The sequence below is a fragment of the Equus asinus genome, chromosome 23 (genome assembly GCF_041296235.1).
Source record: "Equus asinus isolate D_3611 breed Donkey chromosome 23, EquAss-T2T_v2, whole genome shotgun sequence".
Classification (NCBI taxonomy): Eukaryota; Metazoa; Chordata; class Mammalia; order Perissodactyla; family Equidae; genus Equus; species Equus asinus.
In genome coordinates, this window is record NC_091812.1 from 19,691,149 (window position 1) to 19,698,252 (window position 7,104).

General features: G+C 42.0%; 1 pseudogene; it reads left to right on the forward strand.

The window, feature by feature from the left end:
- Window positions 1–656: 656 nt before the first annotated feature.
- On the forward strand, window positions 657–5,959 carry LOC106827208 (dual specificity protein phosphatase 5 pseudogene; annotated as a pseudogene).
- The last annotated feature ends 1,145 nt before the right edge of the window (window positions 5,960–7,104 follow it).

Here is a 7,104-nt window from a genome sequence, read left to right on the forward strand (position 1 = left end):
TAAAGAAGAAGGTAAACTTTTATAGATGATTTTACCACTCAGACATACCTTCTGTGTATATTTGTTTACATAGATTTCCCATCTTTATATCGAATATGTGAGTATAGTAACATATGTGTATATATGCGTGTAGCCATTTACATCTTCTACATATGTTATACCAACCCGACATTTTGCCTTTAACAGTATAAATCCTATAGGCATTTTCTCTTGCCCTTAAAATTCTTCATGAACATTATTTTTAATGGTTTGTGTATTTATTTGCGTGGACTATAACTCTCTTACTTTTTCTTTTCTTACACTTTTAGATTGCTCCCTTCCATTTTTTTTTTTTTTTGGTAAATATAAATAAAGCTGTCAGCTTCTTCCCGAGTATACACTCTAGGTTGAGTCAAGACTCTGCCTGACTGCTGGGCATCCCTTCTGACCATTAACTGACCCAGCTGCCTTCCTCCTGGGATTGTCTCTCCCAGACGTGTATTACTCTCTAGGCCCCACACTATTTTCTCTCATGAGCTAGGGAGGATGGTTTGAAAGTGACCGAGTGCTTCCTGTTCTGAAACTGGACCAGGTGAAAGGGTTAGGGAATGGATTAACTTTTGTTGTGTCATATTACGTGCTAGGAGCTTTATATATACTCTCATTTAATTCTCAAAATGACCTTTTATGAGGTAGTTTCGTGTTCTCACTTTACGGATGATGAAACTGAGGCTCAGAGAGGATGAGTGACTTGTTCAAGGTCACACAACTAGTAAAGAACAGAGCCAGGATTTGAACTCAGGTGGGCCTAACTCTAAAGCCTACATCCGCTAGAGAGACTTTCAATAATTAAGGTGGATTTTAAAATCGTTTGGTAGAGGCCAAGGCAGTGGTGTGCTGGTAAAATGGATCTTTGGAAAACAGAACAAAACAGAAACTGGATCTGTAGTGTTTCCCAATTCCCATGGTCTAAATATTCCCACCATCACTGATTTCAAGTTGCCAAAGCTTTAAACGATCCGCTTATAAAATTCCTGGACATGTAACAATCGGGGCACGGGGACACACACGGCTCCTTCATACCATGGGGCACGGGGACACACACGGCTCCTTCATACCATGGGGCACGGGGACACACACGGCTCCTTCATACCATGGGGCACGGGGACACACACGGCTCCTTCATACCATGGGGCACGGGGACACACACGGCTCCTTCATACCATGGGGCACGGGGACACACATGGCTCCTTCATACCATGGGGCAACGGTTCGGTTACTTACTTCCCCAGAGACGTGTGTTTTCTGCACTCTGAGTTCTGATTGGTTAATTAAGTAAAAATGATGTCCTCATTTCTAAGTTAAGTGAGGCAACTGTAGACATCCACAAAGTCCTTCTAAAACTCAGATTTTCATGGCATCTTTGAAGTTCCCTGAAGTTCAGTTGCTATTAGGCAACATATCTCCCCACTACTGAGGAATTTTTTTCTACTGAGTGGTTTACAGTGTTTGCGAGTGACTATGGGAATCCAGTCATTCTCAGAGCACAGGAATTAAGATCAAAAGTCAGGCTAGTGATAAATTGTAGGATGTGGTCAAAGAAAAAAGTTAATTCACCAAGTCTGCCCTTCATAGGTTAGACTATCCACAGACTGTGTAATTAGAGCCTGCACAAACATGGTTTCAGTCAGTGATGGAAATAGGTGGGTGGGGAAATGTAGAGGAATTATTCCTAGGACTTTCCAGCACTACCAGGGGGAACCCACTTGAGAAAATCCAATTAATTGAACAATAATCGAGTAAAGCAGGCTGTTACAACTGGGCACGTAACATGGTACCTTGGATTCAGTTGGGGCGGGGGAGAGAGAAGGATTGGGAAGGACATTGTGTCTGTTTAGACGTTGAGGGTGTGAACCCTGATGTCAGACTTAAAGGCATAAAAAAGTTAATCACTCTTGATAGAAATGAACATAATTCCTAAATTTCTATCTTCAACTCTGACTTCACTCCAGCTCCATCCTCATAAATCCAGTTGCCTCCTTCCTCCTCTGCATGAGTGTCCAGTAGGCATCTCAATATCAGAAACACAGAAACAGCCCTGGATTCCACAATTGGTCCTCTCCCAGTCTCCTCCTCAAATCGCCTGAACTCTAGAACCGAGCTGGTGCACTCCACTAAGCAGAGAATCTGAAATTCTGTAGTCAGTAACCTCAGTAACACAAAAAGTACTAATAAGCCAGATCCCCCTCAGAAAAGGTACCTTAATCCTTATAATTTAAGAAAGCAGCATAATAGGATTGCAATAGCTAGGATGTGCCTCTTCAGCAAATTTCCAAACCACAAATTTCCCTTAGTAGTTACTAGGGATTAATTTTTTTTTCCACAGCTCAAAAATCAGAGGATCATATTGTCTATCCTTCCAAGGTCTACCCTAGGCTGGGACAGATCAGGGTGGGGTGGAGCAGAGTAGAGGATGGAAACAAACAGATCCTTTAAAATGAGTTTATCAAAGCAGCCAGCCAGTAGTCTCATAAGGCATTCTCAAAGGGTATAAAGTGTAGGGGAGCAGATTTTATCATCCCAAAATGTGTCCCTTTGGCTTGATTATTTATTTATTTTGTGAGCTAAATCTGTTGCCAATTTTCTTCTTTTTGCTTGAGGAAGATTGTCACTGAGCTAACATCTGTGGCAATCTTCCTCTATTTTATGTGGGATGCTGTCACAGTGAGGCTTGATGAGTGGTGCTAGGTCCACAGCCTTGGATCCGAACCCTCACACCCTGGGCCACTGAAGTGGAGTGCACCAACTTAACTACTGTACCACTGGGCCAGCCCCTGGCTTGATTATTTTTGAGAACAAAAGACTCAGGAAAAAACTTTGACCTTCCCCCTAACTGTCTAAAAGTATTTACAATAGAAAGCCCGTTTCCAGAAGGAGCTATCACCATAGAAAACTATAGTATAATGTGAACTAGGCCCTTTGATGAAAGTCCTCTCCTTGTCTCATTGTCTCTGCTAGGCATGGCAAACATTTGCTTTCTATCTTCATATGAACTGCCCTCCTCTCCTTTGATGTCCCAAATCACCACCCCCAACATTCTCCTTTGTCTTTAGCTGAAGACGGTATTTAAGGTGGTGGCTTTGGCCATTCTGGTGAGTGACTCAGTTTTCCTGGATTTCTCCCATGTATATACGTTATTAAAATTTGTCTGATTTTTCTCCTGTTATTCTGTCTCATGTCAATTTAATTCTTAGACCAGTGTCAATGCAAAATAACTGATATCCATTCTATAGATAAAAGAGATAATGTGAGTTTTATTTGAGCAAACTAAGGATTATAACTCAAGAAGGAATTTTCCAGAAAGGAAGAAATCTTCCAGAGAAGCATGGTTTTCAGTACATCTTCTACCTTTTTAGAACAAAGAGCATATATTAAACATGACCAGGATACGTATTCATCAAAGTTTCAAAGAGCTATTCAGTTGCAAATTAGCAGGTCAACAAGACCCAGATGTCTGGAAAGAGACTAGTATGGGCATTACTGAACACAGAGATGATTAATAAGATATTAATATCCTTGAGATGGTGGCATTTGAAGACAGGGCTTCTTAGGAAAGGGAAAGTGACCTTGCAACCCATGAAGTGTTTTCCCAAGATTATATTTATGACATATAGTACAACAAGCATATGTTTTATGAGACTCTGTGGGAGAAAGTTTCCAAAAATATCGTTTTCCCCATAAAATCATCTTTTCAGGTGCCCAACAGGTAATTGATGTATATGCTGGAGCAGTGACAATTGTGCTCCAGTAGGCACTTGGTTTGTTATCAGATCCAAACCACATCTGCGTGCTCGATGGTGTCAAAAATTCTCCCTTTTTGTTGCCATATTTATTTCTCTTCTTCTGTGGTAATTTCTGGGGCCTGTAGAAGGAAATTTTTCACTGGGTTAGCAGGGTTAACAGAGAACAGTGGACATTCTTGAGGTTGGACAGTATATCCAGCCTGGTTGTGTCCCTGCTTACCTTTTCAGTAAGATCCATCAAATTACATAATAAAATACAGTCATGGTCATTTTCCACCTGTGGTGCTGAGAGCAAGGCAACAGGTTTAAGATAATGAATAACGTTTTCTTATGCAATATAACCCAGGAAGGTTTATCATCATTTACTTGACAATGCTTCCCAGGCAACTTAACATACCAAATAAACCTAATTAGTGTAGTATCTCCCTTTTTATGGGAAGAGAAGAAATTCTTTAAGAAGTCCCCAGGGCCCTCTGAGAATTCTCAAAGTTACTTTCAGGTCAAAAGAAAGACATCATTTAGGAGTTGAATTTTGGGGAAGCATGCTGAAAATATCAAAAGATTTTAAAACAGTTGGTCAAACAAGATCAAGTGTTTGCTGACCTTGTGTCACTGTGAAACACTGGTCACTGTGAAATAATACTTAGTTATCCATTTAACCAAAGTGACGGCAGATGTTAAAGGCAAGCAGTTAAAAAAAAAAACCCTTAGTTCTTCTAAGGGAGAGATTTCAGCCTTTTAGGACATAGGAAATTATTTTGACAAAACATAGAATTTCTATCTTTTAGGCCTTTTTTACTTGTAAATTGTTTCTAGCACAGGAGATTGAATAAAATTAAACATCCATATTTCCCAGTCAGATAATACTACAACTTCCAGATGTTCCAGCACCTTGTTTAAGAGCCCTGACACTATCTCGACTTTCCACTGATATGTGAAAAACTGGGTACGGATGGGTGGGACTGAAAATGGAAGTGAGCTCAAGATGTGATTTAAACATTTACTTTTAGATTTAAACAGCAAATTTTAAGGACAACTTACAACATTTGAGGTTCATCTCTAAGTTCCTTAAATTTAATGTCACTGATAATTACTTGGCAACTCTATAGTTCTGAGACATATGGTTGACCTAATATTGACAGATCTTACCATTTTATGGACATGTTATGTAAGAGGAAACCCCTATACCAAAAATCTTAACCTCATCATTAGCAGCATTCTTGTGTTGTTGTTGTTATATAAATCCTTCCCAAATCTGAATTAAAATAATAAAATTTGCATAGAATCTGTGTTTAAACACATGAGGAGAAATATGTTGGCAATATATAGTTTCAGAGACTTATTAAATGTAAATTAGGGCTTCTGAGGTGGTGAGTGGTTGGGTCAGTCAGTCACAGGCCCATGGATCTGCTTCCTCAAAGGGGGATATGAGACCTTTTACTCAGAATCTTCTGAGTGTTGTGTGGATTTAAAACCCATTTCACAAGAGGAGGTTGAAATGAAAAAGCCCTCATTAACCAGTGTGGGAAAGCAATGCCTGACATCAGCTACAGGCTGGCTAATGAGTAGGGTGGCCCAGTTGCAATCTTTCTAGGCCCCAACTTTAAGTGCCCACCATGCATGCAAGTGCAAGATCCTCACCAACCTGTAAATCATGGGCCTGCTTACTCTCAGCAGACCTCTGAGGCCTGCATGGCCCACCTGCACCACAAATGGATCTCCATGGAAGACAGCCACATGACTGATGTTAGCTCCCACTTTCAAGAAGCAATAGACTTCATTGACTGTGTCAGGGGAAAGGGAGGCAGGTCCCGGTCCTCTGTGAGACTGGGATCCCCCATTCACCCTCCACCTGCATGGCTTACCTCATGAAGACCAAGCCGTTGGCCTGAAGGAGGCCTTGGATTGCATTGAGCAGAGGGGTGTGATCTCACCCAACTTTGACTTCACGGGCCAGCTCCTGCAGTGTGAATCTGACATGCTCCTCACCTGCCCTGGTGCTCCCTTCTGCCAAGGGATGCAGCGGGCTCTTCATTTAGAGCCCTCTTGCAGCCAATGGGCCCTGATGTGCAGGGTCTTACTGCACATGCCCTGCCTCCCTGCTGGTACCAGTACCCACGCACTCCACAGTCTCAGAGCTGAGCAAGAGCCCCAAGGCTATGGCCACATCCTGCTAAAACTGGGATGGGGGAACCAGCCCAGCCCCACCAGCAACTGGGACTTTTTTTCAGACTCTGGATGTTTCCTACCTGTGCAATACTGAAGACTTCACTCTGTCTGGCAGCCCCAGTGGGATAGGGAGTGGTCACCAGGCTTGCTGGCACACTTCAGACTGACCTCAGGGATAGTTCACAGGACCGAAGGAAGGCGAAGCCATTACGGGAGCACAGCGTGTGTGACTCCTGCACTTCCAGACTCCCTGCTCTCTCAGGAATACCCAGTCTTTGCACTTCAAAGTTCGCCTTTTCATTTCAAGTACAAGGCAGAAATACCTGCAACAATGGGAGAGAAAGCAATTGTTCAGCCAGGAGAAAAGGCAGCTACGAAGCCAACTCATTTTGAAGCAAGCACAATTTCTACCTCATTTTCTTAACTTTCGCAGCCTCAGTTTCTGTCTCTGTTGCTTGAGGGCATAAGCTAATCACCATCTAGTCAGAAAAGCAACCCTACAGGGTTTGTAGGGACACAATATATATGCCCATTTGAACCCTCAGATGTTTTGGGGATTCCTTCTTGGGTCCAGTGGAGGCAGTTGGTTGAAGCAGTAAGACACTGACTCTCAGTTTCCTTTTCACCGTGCTTTCTTCCCTAACTTTGGACTTGGGCATGATTCTTATTCATTAAGCTTTCTCATTGCATGTCTCCTTAAAGCGACCTATGTGTCATTTTTGAAGGGGTTTTTCAGGTCACAGCCCAAAAATCAGGCCTTTGAGCTGGTGGCAGTGGATACCAGGAGAAAAAGGGTACCTACTCTGTATTCTGGGTCAGCAGTGCTGAAAACAGTCATTTTCCACCTTGCTGCCCTTGTATGTGCTAGTCTGTCTCTTGTGACACTTGTTTTCTTCCCTGTCCCTGTGGATTGCCTTCAAGCTATTGACCTCTAGGATTTGCAGATTTCACAATGTGGTGCTACTTCTTTTTTGTCTGTAGGTTATTTCTCCAGCGGAAAAGCCAAGGATTTCCTAAAATCCTACGAATGTGAAAAGAAAGCAGTATGTTATTGGTTGTTGTTACTGATTTTTAAATCTAGTGCAAAATATAGGAAATAGTACAAAATATAGAAAAGTTGCAAGAATAGCTTAAAAACTCCCATAACTTAATG